The sequence below is a fragment of the Gopherus flavomarginatus genome, chromosome 1 (genome assembly GCF_025201925.1).
Source record: "Gopherus flavomarginatus isolate rGopFla2 chromosome 1, rGopFla2.mat.asm, whole genome shotgun sequence".
NCBI classification, from domain to species: domain Eukaryota; kingdom Metazoa; phylum Chordata; order Testudines; family Testudinidae; genus Gopherus; species Gopherus flavomarginatus.
Genome location: NC_066617.1, coordinates 71,508,130 through 71,532,742, shown reverse-complemented (window position 1 = coordinate 71,532,742; position 24,613 = coordinate 71,508,130). Strand labels below are relative to the sequence as shown.

The window sequence follows — 24,613 nt, the reverse complement described above, 5'->3', positions numbered from 1 at the left end:
GCCCCAGACATTGCTCCAATATATTAGGATAGGTTGCAATGTGTTGTCAAATAATTTTATTTGTGGCTTTTATTGATGAAAAGGTGTTTTCTATAGGGGGCCTTATTCTTCTAATAAGGCTTCCTGTTGTTGCAATGAGCTTTTTGCGGACAGATCCCCTGTACCCACACAGAGCCCCCTTGGGGGCACGGCTCCGTTTGTGCAAGCACATTACAAGATTGGGTCCTAAGTGTGTAGCCAGCTTAAAGCTCTCAGATGCATTTATTGTAATACCTAGAGATGAACAGCTGGACGGGGAGGGATGGGACGTTCTAGGCCTACTGTGACAGTCTGGGAAGGGTTGGGGATGCAGTCTGGACCAGTGAGGGGTTGTCACTACATACCCTGTAACCCTGGGTACCTTGCTACTGTAGGTCCCATCCTGCAATGTTCACAGTCAGCAAGAAGCATGCACGTCAGACCCTGAATGTCTGTGTGCTTAGACTGGCCTGGTTCAGCAGCTCTTACTCCAGCAGCCTGTCTACAGCTTCACAGCCCCACTTCGATTTCCACAAGCCTTGGTTACAACCAGCAAGATAACCGCAGCACACTACTGGTCCCCACCATCTCCTAATAATGCAGGGTTGGGCAGGGCTGGCTCAGTCCCAGGGAGTTATTACTTGCTTGTTTTGTCGCTTCTTCATAAACTTCAGAATTGCTGTTTCAGTTAGCTCGCATAGCTGATGCTATTGGGTAAAATTTCATGAAACATTCAATAAATTATTTAGACTTCACACACATACACATATACACACACACCCCTGGCATGAGACCCGAAGTGGTTCCTCTGGTTGCAACACCTACTTCCCTTTGTGGATCCCACCCAAAGCAATCAGAAAGTCAGGGAAAAAGTCAGGGAAAGCAAGCAGACAGCCAGAGAAGTAGACACACCTGTGTCCCTGAGAGGGAGCAGAGACTGAGCTCCTTGGGACGCAGGACAGTCTGAAAAGGCAGGCTTGGAAATTATCAGCAAGAAAATTGCCTGCTGTTGTTTGTTTCTACTGTGTTTAGCGGAACAGACTTTGTAAATAAACTTGATTTCACCAAAGACATACCTGACTCATATTATCAATGTCTCTTCCTAACAGAAACAACCTAGTAAGGCCCTGATTATTGGCTAAATCATTCAGGCCAAGGAGCAACAATATTTATAAACAGGGAGATTGTCTCTCAGTTTCATGTGCCCCTTCCCGTGCACAAGTGCTGAGGAGAAGAGCTGTTAGTTACAGGAGAGAGAGAAGTAATATAATGTCTGCGAGAGGATCATATGTTCTGAGTGGACCTACATTTAAAACTGTTTATATCATAGTCGTGTGGATTATTTTAGCGAACTGTATATTCTCATAAGAAACTTTGCCCTGCATCAGTGTTGGAGGATACATGGGGATATAGCTCAATGGTAGAGTGTTTGCCTGCAGATCAAGTGGGTCTTGGTTCAAATCCAAGTGCCCCATTACAAATCAAATTAGGGGGAGGGATTGGCCTGCTGAACTCAGGATTGTGAGTTCAATCTTTGAGGGGGCCATTTAGGGATCTGGGGCAAAAATCTGTCTGGAAATTGGTCCTGCTTTGAGCAAGCAGTAGGACTAGATGGTTTTCTGAGGTCTCTTCCAAACCTGATAGTCTATATTGCTACAAAAGACAACAGTATTTTACCATTTCCTTTTGCTCTTTCATGCTGTTTCATGGACTCAGTAATGATTACTTATCTTGCGTGGGAAATCTAATATAGCACAGTACTGTCCAAATCCTTAAATATCAATGTTAAATGAAACCAGAAGAATGGTCTTGTTGAGAGCAATTTTCTGTCTGAAACAGCTATAAAAATATCTCTCTTCTGCAGTATTTTTGTATGGGTAACTACAACATGCCAAACTCTGTATAACTATCTGTGATAAATGAAGTGAAGTGTAGAATGACCAATCACTTCATCAAAAAGTCATTTTCCAGGTTCCAGTCATTTTATTAATATCACTGATCTCATCTGGCAAGTTTTTGGCTCATTTTGTTGCCAGCTTATTCCAAAGACAGAATTAATTCATCTTTCACTAATGGTCTGTTTAATTTGTTGTGCTTCGAGTTTTGATGTTGAATGATTAACAAATATCTTTAGAAATAACTAATATTGCTTTTCTCTTCATTTTTGAATTCTTGAGCACTTGATCACTTTACATGGCAGAGACAACTCTGGGTCTGGCCAGGCTTTAGGCCCCTTCCCGCCCCCCTGCAACTTCTTCAAAAATATAGGGATTGTAGTGATAAAGAAAGAAAACTCTGAACTTGGAACAGAAGATCATTTAACTAATGTTATTAAAAGAAAACTCTGAACTTGGAACAGAAGATCATATAACTAATGTTATTAAAAGTGGACAGATTTAGTTATGGTACAAAACTACTCGTTAAAGTGAAATTCCACAACTATTGTTTTATTATTTTTTAACTTTAGCCCCCCACCCATAAAGCTGGGTCATACACAACACTTTATATTCATAGTTTAAAACAAACAAACAAACAAACAAAAACAACTAGTCAAGACAATCTAGCCCTGTATTTTCCAAACAAGCCTACTACAGGATCCGCTTTGTTATTATAGTCCCTAATCCTCTCTCTCATCTTGGGCTTTCAGAATCACCATGTTTTCTGTTGCAGAGTGCTGGCACCAAATAGGTTCATTAAGAATACTGCCCTCCTTGTAACTAACCACCATTGAGACAGCATGTTGCAGTAACGTAATCTTGACAGAAAGGATCAAAGGGGAGTCACAAGTACCATTTTTGCACCATAAATTCTGGAACCATAAACATCTTGCACAGTAAACGTAGACAACTGGGCACAAACACTGTAGTCTTTAATGTCTACTCCTGAGGGCATTCTGCACCAAAATTTTTAAAAAATTATGTGCCAAAAATTATGTGCATAAGATTTTAAAATTCTGCAAATTTTATTTATCAGACAAATGTGGTGACTCCAGCATGGCATTTGGGAGCACAGGCCACTGGCTGCACAGAGGTGGGAGATCACTGTGCAGCTACCCCCACCCCAGACATGGATTCAGTGGTGAGGCTGCACCCAACCCTGACACAGTGCAAGAACTGGGCATGCCCCAGGAGCAACCCCCGACTCCCCGTGCCAGGTGCACCAGGTGTGGGCAGGCATGCTCAGCAAGGCAGGATCCAAGTGTGGAGGGGCTTAGTGTGGGGGGATCCCGGTGTGGGTTGAGAGGGTGCTGTCTGGGGCAATCTGGTTGCAGGTGGCTCAGTAGGGGATCTGGGTAGGGGGTGGATCTGGATGCACAGCGGCTCGTTGGGTGGTTCTGGGTGCAACGGTAATGGGACTCTGCAGGAGGGTCCAGGTGAAGGTGGTTGGGGCTCAGCTAGGGGGGTCTGGATGTGGGGAGGATAGAGCTCAGCAGGGGGGGTCTGGGTGTGAGGAGCACAAGGTGGGGTCCAGATGCTGGGGTAGTAGGGCTCAGTAGGGTGGGAATTTGGGTGCAGGTGGCTCATGAGGTAGTTCAGCTGCAGGGGGAGTGTGGCTCATTGAGTGGGGGAGGATCGGTGGGAGGGTCTGGATATGAGGGGATCTGGATGCATTGGGGATTGGGTGGGTGGGGAGCAGCTCCCTGTACAGCTGAGGAGATTGGGTGGGTGGGGAGCTGCTCCCCCTGAAGCTGAGGAGCAATGGGTGCAGGAAGCAGGAGGGGAGGGTAGTTCGGAGAGCTTCCTGGAGCTGGGGGAGAAATCTGATGCCGTGCAGGGGAAGAGGAAGTCCCATCCTCCCCAGCCCAGTCAGGACTAGCAGCTGAGCCTGGCACAGGGTAGGGAGCCAGGTCTTCCCCAGTCCCACCCCCTGCCCCATAGTAGGGGCGGCCCTAGACTAGCTGTCAGCAACTGGTGCCCTAGGCGAACCATGCAATCAACATCCCCCGCCCCCAAACGCCAAGGGCACATCTAGGCTGAGATTTTTGGTAAACTGGGAAACATTTTGCCCCTTATTTCCTCTTAATATTTTTTAAGCTTTTTTTCTTTTTTTTTTTTGAAACAGAGGCGTAATTATTCAGTTTGTCCGTCTGTCCATCCAATGTTTCTGAGATCAGATAAAATAGAGACATGAAATTTTCAGAATAGATTTGTACACAACAGCTAGATGATATTTCAGTCCGATTTCAAATAAAAATGCATTAAAATGTTAATTATAATTTTTATTATTACAAATCCAAAATCATCCATTACACTATTCTGCTTTAACTGCCATACCACCACATCCAATACAGTAAGAAATAACAAAACTCTTTAATGAATTTTAACCTGTATTACAAAACACTCCGGAGAAAAAACATTCTGTGCTCTTAAAACATGACTTTTCTTGCTTTAAGTTTTGAAAATTCAGTCACTAGTTCTTTTAGCTCCAGTTTCCCAGCTATTTCATGCTCTATTCATTGATATTGTGGCAAGTCTTAACAAGTCTCTCTTGCACCATTGTTGAACGCAGATATGTTTGTATTAATTTTAACTTTGAGAAGCTACGTTCCCCACTAGCTACGGTAACTGGCAAAGTTAAAAGAAGGTGTAGCGCTATAAAAATGTTTGGAAAACTGTCTGAGAGTTTATTTTCACAAACAAACTTCAGTACTTCAGGAGTGGAATGTTTCTTAAGTTGTCTTGAAAAAGCATGAAGCTCACTACAGAAATCTGTAGCATCTATGTCTTTTGAATTTTCATGAGTCAATGCCAACTCCAGTTTTATACAAAATTCTCTTATCTGTTTTGCTGTTTTCTATTTGGATATCACATAGAAAGCCAACTTCTGACTCTGTCTGCTGCATCTGTTGGAATCTTTTGTCGACCAAGTGAACAGTAGTATCAAGGACTGCAAAGTAGAAATTCACTTTGAACTTTTGTTTTGGGTTCTGAATGAGTTATGTCTTGTCCTTCATATGAAAACTCCTGTTTCTTTTCCTGAATGTGAACTGGCTCTGGTTCAAATTCCGTTGGAAAGTCTATTTCTTCAGCAAGCTCGAGAGACTCTACCAGTGTTCTTTCGAACCCTTCATCACTTCTGAATTCCTCCAGAATATTTTTAGTTTGCTGCAATTTTTGAATAGCAGAATGTATGTTCAAGTTCTTTTCCTAAAGCTGTTTACTAGTGAGGTTAATCTTGAAAAGGACATTATACCACAAAATGAGTGAAGTCACAAATTTGAACTTGGAAAGGCCATTTGCAAGAGCTTCTGCATCTGAACGTACCGTATTGCCAGATGATCCAGTAAAGGTAGTATCATCAGAAATTTCAATTAGGGCATCATAAATGTTTCCAATTTCATAGCGAAGAGGCTTTAAATCATCAATGCGACTCTCCCATCTTGTCTAAGTGGTTTCACAGTTGGAGAATTCACATGGCAAGTCAGAATCTCCCAACGGTGTGCTGAGCCTGAGAAAAACACATAAACACATTGCACCAGGTCAAAGAAACTGCTTGTCTCCAAACAGCATCTTGCAGCATCATTGACAACCAAATTCAGAGAATGCGCACTACAAGGAACAAAAAAGGCCGTAAGATTGATTTCCATCATTCTTTGCACACCATTGTCTTTACCTTTCATATTACTCCTATTATCATAGCTTTGGCTATGTTTTCAACAGATAAGGACATTGTTTCAAGCTCTTGTAGAAAAGTTTCAGTCATAAATGCTCCAGTCATCTCCTTTAATGGTACAAAACCCAAAAAGTGTTCCTTTATGAGCACTTCAACATTATCTTCAATCGGCAGACTTTTCCATATCCACAATTCTGCGTATGCACAGTGGCGCAGAATTCCCCCAGGAGTACAATAGATTTGAAAATGGAATGTTCTCTGTGTTACTGACTTCATCATACGTGAAAACGGCTTTTTAAAATCAGTTTCCTACTTCATAACATGCCACTTAAAATTGATTGAGATGGTTATTCTGCAGCTAGTACACTGCAAGCAACATTGCATCCACTGCCATTTCTTTTCATTGGTCTTTTTTTAGGACTCTGCTCATGCACTGACAGTTGGTATTGACTACACTGGTGCCATTTCTGAAGGCTGCAAATTGTTCAACTCTGAAGTTTTGCAACTTTTTTTTTTGGCATGCATTCTTTGAGCTCCTTATCAAAAAGTGTTTGAAGTCTTAGTTCCATCTTAAACAGGACTTCTCATCATGGTTGTGAAACTCTTTCAGTAATCCTGTATTTGTTAATTTCTTCACATGGTCTTTCCAGACTTTTCAGGTCATCTTTTCCTTACCTTATCCTAGTGGCTATATCTGTCATAGCATTACTTGTGTAGTAACTTTTGGGGATTTAGGGAAATGTGTTTGTAGAGGCACCAGAATGCCCTTGCACTGTTGATCATAGGCACCGACTCCATGTGTGCTCTGGGGCTGGAGCACCCACAGAAAAAAATAGTGGGTACTGGCAGCCCCCCCAATTAGCTGGTTCTCCTTTTAGCACCTCCCGTCCATTGTGGATCAGCTATTCAGCGACGTGCAGGAGGGGGAGGAGCGAGGGTGGGGTGCGCTTGGAGGAAGAGGCAGGAAGAGGCAGGGTGGGGGTGGGACTTGGGGGAAGAGGTGGAGTTGGAGCAGAGTCTGGGGTGGAGTGGAGCCTAGTACTCCCCGGCAACTCAGAAAGATAGTGCGTTGGCTGTTGATGATCTGTGGAATATGTGTGATCTTCTAACTCATTTATAGTTTCACACAAATCTTGATGGGTAGAGGTACATTTCTTTTTATGAAGTTGAAAAACCCTTGAAGATAGAGTTGCAGTCAGAGTAAAGGTTCTTATTATAGGCTGGGACATGCCGATTTTTGCCAGGTTAAATATTGCATCATATGATAGGAGCTGGCTCAAAGGTGTATTTTGATTGAACAAAGCCATAACAGCATCATCTTCTTTCATGACATGTGATGACCACGTGAAACTGTTATATTTTATAAGCACATAATCATGTCAGATGTAAGAGTGGCTGCCATTTTGAAGATGCTGACAATTTGACAATTTCATCTTTAAAGATGTGTGTGTGAGAGAGAGAGAGAGAGATTGGAGGGAGTGTTTCCTTTTCTTTCTGGGAAATATTTTGCACCTGTTTCAGGTTCACTGGATGATCATCACATACATGCTTATCAGTACCATGCAGAGAATCTATGCCTTACAAATAATTATTTTTATACATAAACTTGCATGGGATCTTTGGAATACCACAGCATCTTCCATTTCTCTGACAGCATTTTTCATAGTTACATTTCAAGATAATTGAAACTGGTGTGATTATATAGTGTTATTTTGACAAATAAAATGTGCAGAATTTTAAAATCTTGTGCACAGAATTTTTAATGTTTTGGCACAGAATTCCCCCAGAAGTAGTATTTCTATCTGTACTGGTCAAGGTGAAAGTCAAGCTTAGGAGAGGGGACAGTAAACAAACACTTCTCCAACTTCAGGTAGTCAAAGGTAATACCATTGTTTTACTTTAATGATCCAAGTCTATTTATCAAAAAAGTAGTAGGCACTTTATCCAGAGATCACTACTTTGGATTGTTTAAAGAAGTTATAATTCAGCAAAGCATGAAATTTTCTTTGCAACAAATATGGATTAATTTAAAAGATACAGTCTGTTCCCAAAAGAAGAAAAGGTGCTCAGATACCACAGGGATGAGTATTGCATAAGCTCCTGAACAGAAAAGAACCAGTTGTTCAGACAGGACATTCACCTCCAAGGGACTTCTCTGAACAGTTTGTACCACTCATGCAAAACTAAGAGCCGCAAGGAACACTTTGGGACTTATTCTTCAGGTTTTGTAATACATTTTATGGGAGAAATTGTTCACAATTTACAAATTGAAGATGGAAACTGCTTTTAGTGAGGAAATAATATTGGCAGGTAAAGAATTTTTTAAATGCTTTTCCTTATAGAAGGAAAAACAATTGGAAAACTCTATCTCCAAGCTGAAGAGCAGACTTCTTATAAGCTTATTATACCCTCTAAGATAAGCAGTTCTGACTCCTTTGCCACTCTGTATCATCGCTCCTACATCCAGTGACACACACAAGGCTGCATTTCAAGTTTTACAGCTTAAGACTCTGAAGCCCTTTCCCTCGGTTTCCTAGCAGCCACCATATTTGACAGGGGGTTTCCTGAGAAACTGATAAAATAAGGAACTTTTACCACAGCACAGTTTCTCACCCCCAACCGTCTGCATTTACAGTTCAAGCCCCTGCAGGGGTTGAAGACATTGCTCAGGGTTTCCTTCTCTCAAGCTGCCCCCAGGATGGTAAAGACGTCTCAAATCCTGTACTTCAGGGGTCTGAAAAGAGGCCTGCTGGGGGAAAGAGAAATTTGAAAGCCATGTGTGTGATGGAGGGGAACAGAGGGAGAAGGATAGAAAATACAGTAAAGGGGATTAGCAGAAAAGACTAACAGGAAGTATCTGGGTAAACACTGTTTTCTGCCATTCGTTTATTGTAACGTGTCCCAGTTTTATTGTGAGGGGAGGGAAGAGGGAAGCAAGTGAGTATAGGGTGCTCTCAGCTAAGAATAGGAAGGGGCAGGCTAGGCACCACTTTTTCCTCAGCTACCAAGGCCTTTCCCTTCTCCTCCAACACTCCCAGCCTCCCTAAACTGTTCCCCTGACAACCATCTCAGTTTTTCACTTTGAAAATGTGCTCAAATTCTTAGAAAAGTTCCCTTGGCCAGTGCTTGTAAAAGCACTTTGCCCTTCTATAGCCTCTCACCCAAAGATCTACTCTATCTAGGTACTTCTATCATGCTTAGCACTGTGGTGTCTGAGCTCTTTCCAGCAGTGCTCTAAGGAACAGGACTACACATCTGTCACATGTTGTATGATCTCCAATTCTTATTGTATTATTATTAATAATTATTACCACTTGTGCCCCACAGTGGTGTTACTCAAGACAGCACTCTGGCCTGTCTTATTTATTACATGAAATAAAGTATTTCAAAAGATGACTCTTAAATTAGATATTTATTGCCTTATGTAAGAAGGTACTTGGTTGGGATTTGCATAACTCAATTTGCAATTTAGTCACCCCAAAGTCATATTAAATATATACATATACACCAATTTTTATAGACCATTGGTATGGTGTTCCACATTATTAACATGCAACCTGGATAGTTACATCTGCTTACTAGAAGACACTGTCCAACCAATAATTGACCTATCCTAAAGCAGTTTTAAAAACCAGGAGGAAATGGGCAGATTAGAAATCCATTTTCAATCATAGTTCTGAAGCATGTGAGTAGAGATATTGTTTAGGTAACAACAACGTTTGGAACATAATTGAATCCAGTTTTATGTGTTTTCTTTTCCAGTCCACATTTCCGAAAGTGCTTTACAAAGCAATGAGTTGTAGCAGATGCTGGTGTTGCAATGAGCATGTGGACAAATGAAAGCAACCATTATGTGCACACTGATAGCTCATGTACAGTCTTGGGCTCTAAAATATTATGTTGAGAGAGGGAAGGCTGGACACTAAGGTTATCATCTACTCTTTTCAAAAAGGACTTTATCTTCTGCTGGAAGCGCCACTAAAATGGAATCAACCAATCTTGTGAACCAGTTAGCCTTTTTCTTTTCTTTCATGTGTCATATTTTGAGCAAAATTCTGCTCTTAGTAACCCATTTTCAATGGAGCTGCATGGATGTGACTAAGAATGGCCCATTAAGAACAATTACACCTTCCTGTCAAAGGGACAGCATCAATTAAAAAAAAAAAATCACATTGCCTACTGTTTTTAGAAGGAATGCCTACTATTACTAGAACTAGAGGGCAGTAGAGAATAATATTGTCTCTGTTTTTTTCAGTTTGTTTACTTTGTGCATAGGGCCAGCACTTTCTGAATAGTTAGTTCCATTCTTCTCCTGCGTAGTCAGTCAGTTTCTCTGTATGGGGTACGTTTTTCTCATAGTATAACATAAGGGGAAAAGTTTTTTGTTTTTTTTTTTTTTTTTAAAAACAGAAAACTCTAGTTATAAAAGCACAAACTTTTGTAGGAACAGTCAGGCCAGGCGTAATACCTGACATAGACTAAGATTCAAGTTGTTGGTGACCCTTTTATAAAGGGGGAGCATAGGCAATCACCGTAATGAGATAAGTGTCCTAAATTTTGCATAGTTTAACTTCAGGTAAAAGTAATTACAGAGATGAGTCATTTTGACCCATGACTTGATAAATTATGGAAGGGCTCTTTATACAGATATGCTCTGTCCTCAAATATTTTTAAATTAATTTAGCACAGCACTCTTTTGTGCAACCTCTTTATTTCCTTGTGTCCCTCACCCGCCATTTCAACACATTTTTTTTAAGCAAAGAAATAAAATCACATTCAAGTGCTTTGAACATTAAAATTGAGATCTAAGTGGCAACTGCTATTATTACTGTTAGTTTCTCTGTATCTTCCTTGCAGTATTAAAGATCAGTGAGTGAGTGCAAGTTTTCATTTCCCCTTTTACAGCACCATCACGTGCATCTTAACTTTCAAGTGTTCCCTTTCATGACTCTGCTGCCATAACTCTGCTGGCAATGTGGAGTCACTATCTTTCTTTTGTGGCCTAAACTTGATTTATCTTATTTTAACTTATGGAATGTGTAGCAAGGCAGAGTGGCCTCTCTCAGAACTGGAAAGCAAGGAACCATTACACTCTGCCTGTTGGGTGCAGCCAAATCCATCCTGTCCCCCTTGCCGGAAGTACGAGGGCAGAACGGGAAGTATAAAAGGAGAGCCCTGGAGCTCAGTTGGGGCTGGGCCATGTGCAGAGCGGACATCTCTTCCAGGGAGTGGAGTTAGGTGTCCATTTTCTGACTGGAACATCCAGTTGAAAAGGGACCCTGGCGGCTCCGGTCAGCACTGCTGACCAGGCTGTTAAAAGTCCGGTCGGTGGCACAGCAGAGCTAAGGCAGGATCCCTGCCTGGCATAGCTCCACATGGCTCCCGGAAGCAGCAGCATGTCACCCGACCAACACCTATGTGTAGGGTCAGCCAGAGGGCTCTGCACACTGCCCCTTCCCCAAGTGCCAGCTCTCCAGCTCCCATTGCGGTGGGGCAATAGACACAACACATGTCCCTATCTTGGCACCAGACCACCTTTTCCAAAGAGTACATAAACTGAAAGGGGTATTTCTCAATGGTGTTGCAAGCGCTGGTGGATCACAGGGCCGTTTCACTGACATCGACATGGTCTGGTTGCGAAAGGTGCATGACACACACATCTTTAGGAACACAGGTCTGTTCAGAAAGCTGCAAGCAGGGACTTTCTTTCCAGACTGCAGAATAATCATTGGTGATGTTGAAATGCCAATGGTGATCCTGGGAGACCCAGTCTACCCCTTGCTACCATGGCTCATAAAGCTTTACACAGGCAGCCTGCACAGCAGTAAGGACCAGTTCAACTATAGGCCGAGCAAGTGCAGAATCATGGTGGAATGTGCCTTTGGACATTTTAAAGATCACTGGCATTGTTTGCTCACTATGTTAGACCTCAATGAAAGAAATATCCCTATTGTTATTGCTGCCTGCTGTGTGGGTATAGGGAGGTTTGGCTGGGGCTCGTCCCTCTCCAGGGTGGCGGGGTACCAGACCACCTTGTTACTTCGGTCAGGTGTGTCGAGGAACTAGCCTGACTGTGCGGCAAACAGTCAGCAGTTCAGGCCCTCAGGCAGGACGGAGCAAACAGTTCAATAGCAAACCCGAGCAGCCTGGGAGAGGGGGAGATTGCCACCTGCAAGGTGGGTGGCAGGGGGGACGCAGGCCCACCCACTCCACTGCATCCCACCGGGGCCCTAGCAGCAGCAGAAGGCCCACTGCTGTGTCAATGAGGATTCTGGCTGCAACACACTGACATTGGCTCTGGCAGTGTTGCAGCCTGACTAGGGTCGACTGCCCCGGGCTATTTCCTACCTCCCCCTCTAGAGGTACCTGGATCCAGATGGTGTCCTCCAAGGGGTCACACACCATGGGCTCCTTGGGGTAACTGGTGCACAGTTGGCTTGGCAGCTCCTCGGGGTAACTGGAGAGTGGCAAGTTTGGCAGCATCTCTGAGCTCGGGCTAGCATAAGGCATTGGGTGGTCTGGCCAGTCCTCCAGCCGGCCACCTATTTCTGTGGTCTCCCAACTGGGAGCTACACCACAGGCGTCTGGCCTCTCTGGTGGCAGTGTTTCAAGTTAGCTCTGGGGTCGGGCTTTAATACTTCCTGTCCTGCACCTTGACCTCTGAGGGGTGGGTGCAGGGTTTGCTCACTCCGCTTTGGCATCCAGAGAGACTTGTCCTCCTCCGGGGCAGCAGGGAACCAGACCGCCTCGCTACAGTGCGCCGTAATATCTGTGAAACAAACAAAGGGAGAAAAGTTTCCGCCAGGATGGGGGGTTCAGCTAGATCACCTGGCAGCCAATTTTGAGCAGCCAGACTCCAGGGCAATAAGAAGAGCACACTGAGGGCTCTGTGTCTCTGTGAGGCTTTGAAAACCAGTTTCAGCAATGAGCCAGAATCATGTGACATTTATCTGTGTTGTTCCTTGCCAAACTGTCCCCTCCGTTGCATTTTCTCCCCTTAAAACTCCACCCCCACCAATCACCATGTGTTGAATGAATAAAATGCCTTTTCTCCTCAATCTGTTCAGTTTTATTATGCACACAAACATGCAGAGACTGCAAAGAAAAGTAAGATAACCTGGGCCAGAAGGGCTGATAACACTGTGGGGAGAGAAACAAGGAAAGCTTGCTTACAGATGCACTGCAACAACAATCAAAGGTGTAGGAATGGATGCCTTCTGGTCCTTGTACCCTCCCCTGGTGTTGAGTGCAAGGGATAGTGAGCTCCCCTCACACACACACAGGAGGTTTGTGGGAGAAGGATGTAGAACTGGGCAATGATGGCAGCAGGTTCAGCCTATGCTACAGAGGGACTCCAGCATCCAGCTGCCTTTTCTGAATCTCAGCCAGACATCTCAACATGTCTGATTGCTCCTTCATAATCAGCATCTCCCTGCATAGCACGCTCTTGTTCCCTGCATGATCTCCTGTCCTCCCTGTCCATGTCCAAGTTCTCAGACAGTATAATCCTTCATGCTCTGAGCTCTGTCTTGTCACTCTCGGAGGTGCGCATTAACTCATTGAACGTGTCCTCCCCAGTCTTCTTTTTCTGCCTTCTAACCTGGGAAGGTCTCTATCCCGGTGTGGAGGATGCACCGATAGAAAAAGTTTCAACTGCAAGGAATGCAAAGGGTAGCCTTGACTGTGCATACATTGTTTCTGGTACACAGTTAATTTTTTTAATTAAAAACCCCTCAATACACTTCACTGCAAGCCACAATGTAATCACAACTGCTGGCTACTACAAGTCGGTTTGCTGCTCCAGCCATGGTGAATAAGGCCACGAGGCATGGGAGAGAGGTCTTATGCTGCTGCTTTTGTGAAGACATCCTTAGGATCACAGGTTGGAACTTGAGAAAAGGCCCGTTTCCCCTAGCAACCTGGATGGTGCTTGAGGACAGCACCAGTGTAAAGCCCCCCTATTAGTTTGGTTTTTTAGAACAGCGGCACCAGGTTGTGGGGAAGGGAGACAAACAGGAAACTGTACAGGGAGACTTTGGCAAACCACTAAAGTGCCTAAAACCACTATGGCTTATTGTTAAAGGTAACCTAGTCAGCAAGCTGTAAATTGACCATTCAGCAGTCTCAGCCTGACCAAGGCAGGAGGAGAAAGGGTTTGGGGTGCCACAGAAAGGGCAGCTTGACCCCGTAGTCTTCCTGATAATAATTGTGTGGAAGTTGCTGATACATTCATTTTAAAAGAGCAGGATGTGCCCCAGGAATGTCTACTGGGGTCTCAAGGCTGCACACTCTGGAAAAACCCACACCTGGTTAATCAATAATCAGAAGGAACCTCTTGCTTGCCCATTGGAACTGCTTGCTTAACAAGTTTTCTTTAAGGGACATGTCATTCTATTACTAATGTATAAATAAGGGGAAAAAGTTTGAGATAGTTGGATGGTGTGGGGACTCTTCTGGACTCTTCCTCTGGATATCTCTCACGGTCCCCACGGGCAGATGGAAGATTTGGCCACCGGAAGCCTGCCGCTGTTTCACTCAAGAGCCACACTCAGCTTTGGTAATTATCAAAAATTAGGGGTGTTTTACTAATCTGTTGTGGGTGTATATAAGTGCTTGAGACAAAGTAAAGCATAGCTTTAAGTGAAAGCACTCTTGTGTTGTCCTGTTCATGCCAGCCATCTATCAGTTGGACGGCTGTGTCTCCTTGATTTATTTCCTGACACAACTTCACACAGAGTAAAAAGTTACCAAGAGCTTTGGGTTGAAAGAACCCTGGGTAACAAAGCCCCCCGCTTTTTTTTTAAATGCTGCTTGCCATACATGGTGATCCCTTTCAACCACTGCCATGGCACATTTGAAAAGCATGATTGTGTGATTCAGATCTCACTAAACAGGAGGCAGATTACTTGTTGAATTGTTAGTGGTTGAAGGCCTAGCATTAAAAACTTCCCCCGTTTCCCCTAGGTGACCCTACATGATATCACTCTCCCAACGGTAACAGAGGTGGTAAGGGAGCAGATGTTGCAAGTATCTAGGTACAGACCTGGTGCTTATGCTGCAATGCTATTTTCTGCAATGATGCCAGCAGAGTTAATACTGGAGTGGCGTGGGAAAGTGTCCCATCATGGTGGACGAAATAAGGCAGCCCTTCCTAGAAACCTTCTGCAAAGGATTGCAGAGTACCTCCATGAATGCTTCCTAGAGATCTCCATGGAGGATTCCTGGGCCATCCCCATGCACATAAACAGTCTTTTTTTGCAAGCACCCTCTGCATAGCTGGAGTGGCCACCAATACCCACTACACCTACTTTTTTGTTCAGATTAAACATAAAAAATAGCAGCATGTAACCCCTACAGTTTGATTGGAAATGTGTACTCACCAGAGGTGCCTTCCCTGGCATCATGCTCCGCTGCCAACTGGTCCTGTGAAGGGATGGGCTCCAGGGTTAAAACAGTTCATGGCTATCGGGGAGAATGGATCTTCCACTTGCCTGCCTTACATTCTGTTCCTCCTCCTCCTCGTCATCAACAATGTCCTCCTCATTGTTGCTGGAGGTCACCCGGGGCTCCTGGGAGGTATCTACGGAGCGTTTTGGGGCAGTGGTGGAATTGCCACTGAGAACACACGCAGCTCCTCATAGAAGCGGCATGTCTGTGGGGCAGAACCAGAGTGACTGTTCGCCTCCCCTTGTCTTCTGATACGCATACCAGAGCTCCTTTATTTTCACGTGGCACTGCTGCGTGTCCCTGGTGTAGCCCTTCTCCTCCATTCCCTGCACAATCTTGGCATAGATGTTAGCATTTCTTCTGCTGGATCAGAAACTCTGCCTGCACTGGTTCTTCTCCCCACACAGCAATAAGGTCCACCACCTCCTGTGTACTCTATGCTGGAGCACATTTGCAGCCTTGAGTCTCCATGATCAGCTGTGGTGGCAAGCTCTCCATGCTGATCAAACAGGAAATGAAAATTCAAAACTTCCCAGGGCTGACATGCAGGGAAGTTGAAAGTGCTCTCCACAGCGGTCACAACAGAGCACTGTGGGACACTTCCTGGAGGCCAATTCATTTGAATTACACAATGCAGTGTCAACACTAGCTCCATGTCAACCTGTGGATGTTGAATCAAGCACTACACCCTCTCACGAAGGTGGAGTACAGAAGTTGACCTTACAGGTCATTTAAGTTGGCAGAAGGGACTCGGTAGTATAGACACATACATTATTAAATAGACAACATAGCTTACGTTGACCTATGTTAGTAGCGTAGACTAGGCTGAAGAGTGCCACAAAGCTATGGCAGGCATGGCAAAAATTATGAAGTCATGCATAGGGATAATTTGATTGCTACAAACCTAAGTCTCTGTATTATTTTTTTAGATAATTATTTGACTGTAGAAGTGAGCTGCTATTGGGGGCTGGTGAGAGGAAGGTACTGGAGAACTGTGCAAAGGCACTGGGCCCCAGCCCTCCAGGATCAAAGCTCTGTCCAAGAAAGCTGCTTGGGATGTAAGTCAGGGGAGTGTATGACTCAAGATGTGTACATTTATTTAGATAGAAGACCTTCAAGAAAATGCAAGATGCTGCAGGAAGTGATATGAGTGATTACATAGGTAGCACCCTTTCCTTTGGATCATTACAGAACTAACACCCATACAGAATATTAGCAGTCGTTCTGTAAGATGTAACATGTCACTTCTGTAGGATAAGACATAAAACTGATGTCTTGACCTCTGTACTCATTACAGATTCCGAGCAATTTTCACACGAGTAGCCATGCTAAACATCAGTAGTCTGGCTAAATTCCAATGTGGCTAAGTACATTCTTCCTGTCTAAACTTCTTTGATTTGGAGGCATCTTTCTCCATCTAAGGAAGTGTTGGGTTAGGTTGTTATTGTGTTAGTGACAGCATATCCAGCGTATTATTGCCTAGGCCAGCAAGGCCTAAGCTTAGGGCGGCAAATTTGAAGCAGCAGCAAATTTGCTCACGCCCCCTCCCCAACTCCGCCTCTTCTCCAAATCCCTGGCCCAACTCCTCCCCCAGGCATGCCGCGCTTCCCTCCTTCCACCTCTCTCCCGGGCTTGCCGTGCAAAAGTAACCCAGGGGGCAAGGGGGCCGGCAACTGCTCCCCGCCCCAGCTCACTTCCACTCCACTGCTGCCATCCCCCAAGCGCCACAACTCCCCTTCTCCCCCCTCCCTCCCAGGCTTGCTGCACAAAAGTGCAGGGAGGGAGACGCAAGTAGCAGCGTGCTCAGGGGATAGCGGAGGTGACCTGGGGCCGGCGGGCGCAGGGAGTAACTCTTCAGGGGGGGCAAGGAACCACTCCCTGCCCCAGCTCACCATCACTCTACCTCCTCCATCCCCCGCGCATGCCACTACTCCCCTTCTCCCCACTCCCTCCCAGGCTTGCCGTGGGGAAGCAGGGGTGAGCTGGCATGTGGGGGGGGCAGCAATTTTTTGAGAGCCTACGGGCAGCAAATTTGTTAATCCGCCACAGAGCATGTCAACGGTAAGTGAAGTGACCTGTGGACAATACATACAGTTTGTATATGTACTGACTACAGCAGTGGTACACAGGGTGCAAGTCAAGGCAGAATTTAGCTCACTGTTTGTTTAAACAACAAACATTTAATGAGAGATCCATCTGGATAGTTATTAGCTAAGAGAATTCTTGGTGCAAATAATTTATGAAAACAAATATGTTGGCAGATTTCCACATACAGTTGGCAGGAATCTTTCTCTGCTAGGCAGGATATTTTTTGACAGCTGCTCTTCCACTTCTTGAGTATTTTTTCCAAACAGCTGTAGCCCATGACCTGGCTAGAAATCAGAATCAACAAGGTTGGACTGGAGCAGAGACAGTTCTAAGGAGCAGCACAGAGATGGCCTTTCTAGCTGTAGCATGAAAATCAAAACAAATTCTAGTACCTAATGAGAGAAATTTAAATTATTACTCAGTAAAACTCCCATTGACTTCAATGGGAACAGAATTAGACCAATACCAAGTGCCTTTGCAAATCCACTCTTTATTCCAAATTACCAGGGTCAAATTCTGAACATTTACTCATGCTAAATAGTACCTTACTCCACAAGTAGTCCCAGTGAATTCAGTGGGAAAGTACGTGGAATGATGAGTTACCCACTGTGAGTAAGAACCTCAGAATCTGGCCCATGGAGGTCAAAGGGGCCACCACCACTTAGAACTTCAGTGCAGTAGTTGAAATGCAGGCTATGGTTCAGGGGACTGCAGTAGATAAAGCACCTAATAGATTGGCTGCAGTGTTTATACCTATCATTGCTGCCCTCTGCTGGACAGGATCAGTTAATGCAAGTTTAAATTCTCTTCTAGAGCAGGGATCAGCAACCTTTGGCACGTGGCCCGCCAGGGTAAGTACCCGGGCTGGGCTTGTTTGTTTACCTGCGGCGTTCGCAGGTTCAGCCGATTATTGCTCCCACTGGCCACGGTTTGCCGCTCCAGGCCAATGGGGGCGATGGGAAGTGGCGGCCAGTACATCCCTCGGCTCATGCTGCTTCCCACAGTCCCCCTTGGCCTGGAGTGTCAAACTGCGGCCAGCGGGAGCTGCGATCAGCCGAATCTGCGGAAGTGGCAGGTAAACAAACCGGCCTGGCCCACCAGGATACTTACCCTGGCGGGACTGCGTTCCAAAGGTTGCCGATCCTTGTTCTAGAGGAATGGCCTACACAGAATATGCAAGTCCCTAACTAAAGTAATAAAGGACTGGGTTTGGATCTGTCAAGGTTTTTTTCCCACTTTGAACTTTAGAGTACAAGAAGTGGGGACCTGCATGAACACTTCTAAGCTTAATTACTAGCTTAGGTCTGGTATGCTGCCACCAGCCAGAATTTAGTGTCTGGCACACTTTCTGTTCCCCCAAAACCTTCCCTGGGGAACCCAGACCCAAACCCCTTGGGTCTTAAAACAAGGAGAAATGAACCATCCCTCTCCTTTTCCCCCCAGACTTTCCCCTCTCTGGGTTGCCTTGAGAGGCTTCACACCGATCCAAACTCCTTGGATCATAAAACAAGGAAAAAATCAATCAGGTTCTTAAAAAGAAAGCTTTTAATTAAAGAAAGAAAAAGTAAAAATTATCTCTGTAAAATCAGGATGGAAAATGCTTTACAGGGTACTCAGATTTATATAGACTAGAGGAACCCCCACCTCTAGCCTTAGATTCAAAGTCACAGCAAACAGAGGTAAAAATCCTTCCAGCAAAAAGACACATTTACGAGTTGAGAAAACAAACATAAGCCTAATCTGCCTTGCCTGGCTATTACTTACAATTTTGAAACATGAAAGAATGATTCAGAAAGATTGGGAAAGCCTGGAATGATGTCTCGTCCCTCTCAGTCCCAAGAGCGAACAACAAAAAGCACAACAAAGACTTCCCTCCACCAAGATTTGAAAGTATCTTGTCCCCCTATTGGTCCTCTGGTCAGGTGTCAGCCAGGTTTACTGAGCTTCTTAACCCTTTACAGGTAAAAGAGACATTAACCCTTAACTATCTGTTTATGACACGCCCCCCAAATTGCAGACAGTGGGGAATCACACTGGCAGTGATTTCTTCCTAGAACTTTAGAATAAACAGGTTAATAAAACACATGCACCTTTACATATACTACTAATGATGTAAACTACAAGACTTTTCACATTTTAAGGACAATTTTTAACCAGTTGATTCTGGAAAACTTTCACGGAGAGTGCATCAGCTACTTTGTTAGAAGCTCCTGAAATATGTTGAATTTCAAAATCAAAATCTTGGAAAGCTAAACTCCATCGAAGCAGTTTTTTGTTGTCTCCCTTGGCAGTATGAAGCCACTTTAGCGCAGCATGGTCAGTTTGTAGTTAGAAACACCATCCCCAAACATATGGGCCTAGCTTTTCCAGGGCATACACAATGGCGTAGCATTCTTTTTCACTGATTGACCAGTGGCTTCCCTCTCAGACAGTTTCTTGCTGAGAAACATGACAGGATGGAAGTTTTGATCCGGTCCTTCCTGCATTAAAACTGCTCCTACACCATGTTCATATGCATCTGTGGTTATTAGGAATGGTTTGTCAAAGTCTGGGGCCCTTAGTACAGGGTCAGACATGAGTGTCGCCTTAAGCTGGGTAAAGGCCTTCTGACACTCATTAGTCCACTTAACTGCATTTGGCTGGGTCTTTTTGGTCAGGTCTGTTAGTGAGGCAGCGATTTGGCTGTAGTGTGGTACAAATCACCTGTAATATCTGGCCAAGCCTAAGAAGGATTGGACCTGTTTCTTTGACTTCAGGACAGGCCACTTTTGGATAGCATCCACCTTGGCCTGTAGGGGGTTTATTGTTTCTTGACCCACCTGGTGTCCAAGGTAAGTCACTCTGTTTTGGCCTATTTGACACTTTTTTGACTTAACAGTTAGTCCTGTCTGCCTGATGCACTCAAAGACTTTTTCCAGGTGTTTTGCCCATGAATCAGAAAAAAACGGCCACATCCTCATATTCTCCCAATCCTGCTAGGAGACCATCTACAAGTCTTTGGAAGGTGGCGGGTGCATTTCTCAGCCCGAAAGGAAACACATTAAATTCATACAACCCTGCATGGGTGATGAAGGCGGACCTTTCTTTGGTGGGTTCATCTAGCGGTACTTGCCAGTACGCCTTGGTTAAGTCTATTATAGAGATAAACTGGGCACATCCCAATTTCTCCAATAGCTCATCGGTGCGTGGCATTGGATAGTTGTCGGGACGAGTTACAACATTTAGCTTACGTTAGTCCACGCAAAAGCATATTTCCTCATCTGGTTTGGGTACTAGAACCACTGGAGATGCCCATGCACTGGTAGATGAGTGGATTATACCCATCTGTAGCATGTTTTGGCTCTCCCGTTCTATAGCAGCTTGGGCATGAGGAGACACCCGGTAGGGTGGGGTTCTAATTGGATGAGCATTACCTGTGTCAATGGAGTGGTATGCCCATTCAGTCCGTCCTGGGGTGGCTGAGAACAATGGGATGAAGCTAGTGCACAGCTTCTTGATCTGTTGCTGCTGCAGATGTTCCAAGGTTGTGGAGAGGCTCACCTCTTCCACACCACTGTCACTTTTTCCTTTGTAGTAGACACCTTCAGGTCACTCAGCATCATCTTCTCCCTGGGCTGTAAACTGACAAACCTTTAAGTCTCTGGAATAAAAGGGCTTGAGAGAATTAACATGGTACACTTTAGGCTTTAGGGTTGAGGTGGGAAATGCTATGAGATAATTAACAGCTCCCAGGCGCTCTTGGACTGTGAATGGCCCTTCCCATGATGCTTCCATCTTATGGGCCTGTTGCGCCTTCAAGACCATAACCTGGTCTCCTACTTTGAAGGAACGCTTTCTGGTATGTTTATCATACCAGGCCTTTTGCTCTTCCTGAGCATTCTTTAGGTTTTCTTTAGCAAGGGCTAAAGAGTGTCGGAGGGTGCTTTGTAGGTTGCTTACAAAGTCTAGAATGTTAGTTCCTGGAGAAGGTGTAAACCCCTCCCTTAACCTCGTGGCCATATACAAGTTCGAATGGTGAAAACTCTAAACTGGGATGTGGTACAGCCCTGCAGGCAAAAAGCAACTGCTGCAACACTAGGTCCCAATCACTGGCGTGTTCATTTACGAATTTACGTATCATGGCCCCCAAAGTTCCATTAAACCTCTCCACCAGGCCATTGGTTTGATGGTGGTAAGGGATGGCAACCAAGTGATTCACCCTATGAGTTTCCCACAGATTTTTCATGGTCCCTGCCAGGAAATTAGTTCCTGAATCTGTAAGGATGTCGGAGGGCCAACCTACCCTGGCAAAAATGTCTGTTAAGGACTGGCACACAGTTTTAGCCCTGGTGTTGCTTAGAGCTACTGTTTCCAGCCATCGAGTAGCAAAGTCCACGAAAGTCAGTATGTACTGCTTTCCTCTGGGTGTCTTTTTTGGGAAAGGACCCAGAATATCCACAGCTACTCGCTGAAATGGGACCTCAATTATGGGGAGTGGCTGGAGAGGGCCTTTGACCTGGTCTTGGGGCTTTCCCACTCTTTGGCACAGCTCACAAGACCGGACATAATTAGCAGCATCCTTGCCCATCCCCTCCCAGTGGAAGGACTTCTCCAACCTGTCTTTGGTTCCGTTCACCCTAGAATAGCCACTGGGATGATCATGAGCTAAGCTTAAGAGCTTTCCCCGGTACTTAGTTGGAACTACCAACTGTTTTTGAGAATTCCAGTCTTCCTGGTGTCCACCAGAAAGAGTCTCCTTGTATAAAAGTCCTTGTTCTACAACAAACCGGGATCGGTTAGAAGAGCTGAGAGGCGGTGGGGTGCCCCGTGCTGCCGCCCAAGCTTTCTGAAGGCTGTTATCTGCTTCCTGCTCAGTCTGGAACTGTTCCCTTAAGGCTAGAGACCCCAGTTCCTCCTTAGACTGTGGACTTGGGCTTGGTCCCTCTGGAAGCGATGTAGGTGATGGGGTTGTTTTCGCTGATGGTGAACGGCTTTCCATTGGTACACTATGCAACATTTCAGGCTCTGCCAGAGCCTCTTGGGTAGGGTTGTCTGCTGCTTCTGCCAGTCCAGGCCCGCTGGTGCCCTCTGGCATTGGGGTTGGAGATGCGTTTGCAAGCGCTGGCGTCAGTGCTGGCAACGGTTCTGGTGCTGATTGCTTTTCCAGTTCTGGTTCTGGGACTGGATGCACTATGGCTGTTGCAGTCGTTGGCAGGGGATCCGGGTCCACCACCTCTGTCTGGGTCTCTGGTAACACAGATGGGGCCCTTGTGGACGGCTCAGGAACAGGGATGGGTCTGGAAGCTTGCCTGGCTTGGCTGCGTGTAACCATTCCCACCCTCTTGGCCCGCTTCACCTAGTTGTCCAAGTCTTCCCCCAGTAGCATGAGGATGGGATAATTGTCATAGACTGCAAAAGTCCACATTCCTGACCAGCCCTTGTACTGGACAGGCAGTTCAGCTGTAGGCAAGTTTACAGATTTTGACATGAATGGGTAAATTGCCATTTGGGCCTCTCGGCTGATGAATTTGGGGTCCACTAAGGATTGGTGGATAGCTGACACTTGTGCCATCGTGTCTTTCCATGCGATAACCTTCTTTCCACCCACTGTCAAGGTTTCCCTTCGCTCCGAGGGTATTTGAGAGTATTTGAGAGGCATCTGGGCCTGGGAATCTTTGGTGTAATGGTGGTGTAATGAACTGCACTCGGTTGGGGTTCTTGGGGCAGTGGGCCTTTATATGTCCCAGTTCATTACATTTAAAACATCGCCAAGCTGACTGGTCACTGGGCCGAGGTGGGTTACTGGAGACTGGTGAGGTGGGACAATAGGGTGTCTGGGGTTTTCCTTGGGTTGTAGGTGAAGTTTTGGGTTGCCCTCTGTGATAGGGTTTATTTTCGGTTTGACCTCTGTGATATTCGCTACCCTTGCTAATAGCTTTTTTCTTTTCTGCCACTTCCACCCATCTGGCTCCAATCTCCCCCGCCTCGGTTACAGTTTTGGGTTTCCCATCTAGCATGTACCTTTCTATTTCCTCAGGAACACCCTCTAAGAACTGTTCCATTTGCATTAGGAGGGACAGCTCTTCCAGAGAGTTAACATTTGCTCCTGATATCCAGGCATTCCAATTCTTTCTAATGTTGTAGGCGTGCTGGGTAAATGACACATCTGGTTTCCACCTTAGGGCTCTGAACCGCCGACGGGCATGCTCAAGTGTTAGCCCCATTCTGATTCTGGCCCAAATCCCTCAGCCCCAGCCCCCCAGCCTAGAGCCCCCTCCTGCACTCCAAACCCATCAGCCCCAGCCTCACCTCAGAGCCTGCCCCCACAGTTAGAACCCTCACCCCCTCCTGCACCTCAATCCCCTGCCCCAGTCCAGTGAAAGTGAGTGAAGGTGGGGGAGATCAAGCCACAGAAGAAGGGGGAATGTAGTGAGAGGGGGCAGGACCTCAAGGAAGGGGCAGGGCCAGGGTATTCAGTTTTGTGCAATTAGAAAGTTGGCAACCCTAGTCTAGATATTGATAAACAGTTAGAATTAGATTTTATATTTTCTGTTCAATACCCTGAAAACCAATGGCAATAATTATAATGCCATCATTACAAAACATCGCTCAAAGAAAACCAACTCTATTAGTACAATCAAAACTGAAATGTGTCAGCTTAGCTTCGATCTGTCCCCCAATGAGGTCTTGTCACAGAAGTCTTTAAGCTTCTCTTTTCTGGAGCACTGCTCAGTCCGAAACTTGTCATTCATTATGAGGATTGTCTTGTGGGAATTACATTGAAAAGTGCCAAAAGCACGGCTGATGCAACTAGCCTCTTCCCTCTCACCTGATGCTTCAACCATTTTATAATCATGTCTCTGCCTGGCCTACGGGAGGGTAATACCATCCTGTCAGCAAATTCAGTTCGGTTAATGTACAGCTTGTAGGCAAGTATGAGGAGTCATTTTTCTCTGATTTTACACTTGAAAACACCAGTTTGGGTTACAAAATGTTCTAGGGTTTCTTAAAATAATTATCCTGCAAGTCAGTAGTAAGTAACAAGATGATAAAGAAAACAGGTAACAAGAAGAGAGTGAATTCTTGTCACCAAGGGTAAACAAAGTGTTTCCTCACATAAGCTCCTTGGGGCAGGAACCATGTTTGCCCAGTGTCTAGACAACTGGACTTGGACTTCCAGGTTCAAATCCTGCCTTGACCACTGACCTACTGGGTGATCTTGAGAAAGTCAAGCCACATTCTTGTGTCTCAGTTTCCCTGTCTCTAAAATCAGGATAGTAATGCTTCCCACCTTCATAAAATCCTTTGAGTTTTACTGCTGAAAAGAGGTAAGTATTACTATGTGTTTGTACAGCACTTATACAACAGTGGGGTTCCATTTCTTATTGTGGGTCTTTGAATGGGTTCTGCTGTAACAGAGATATTGGATTACATATCAAAAATATGTATTAAAAGAGCCATCTTTAAG

At 45.1% G+C, this 24,613-nt stretch overlaps 1 non-coding gene across 1 annotated transcript; it reads left to right on the top strand.

The window, feature by feature from the left end:
• Positions 1-1,420: 1,420 nt before the first annotated feature.
• Positions 1,421-1,493, top strand: TRNAC-GCA (transfer RNA cysteine (anticodon GCA)). The gene has a single exon. It is a non-coding gene; the product is annotated as a tRNA-Cys (tRNA).
• The last annotated feature ends 23,120 nt before the right edge of the window (positions 1,494-24,613 follow it).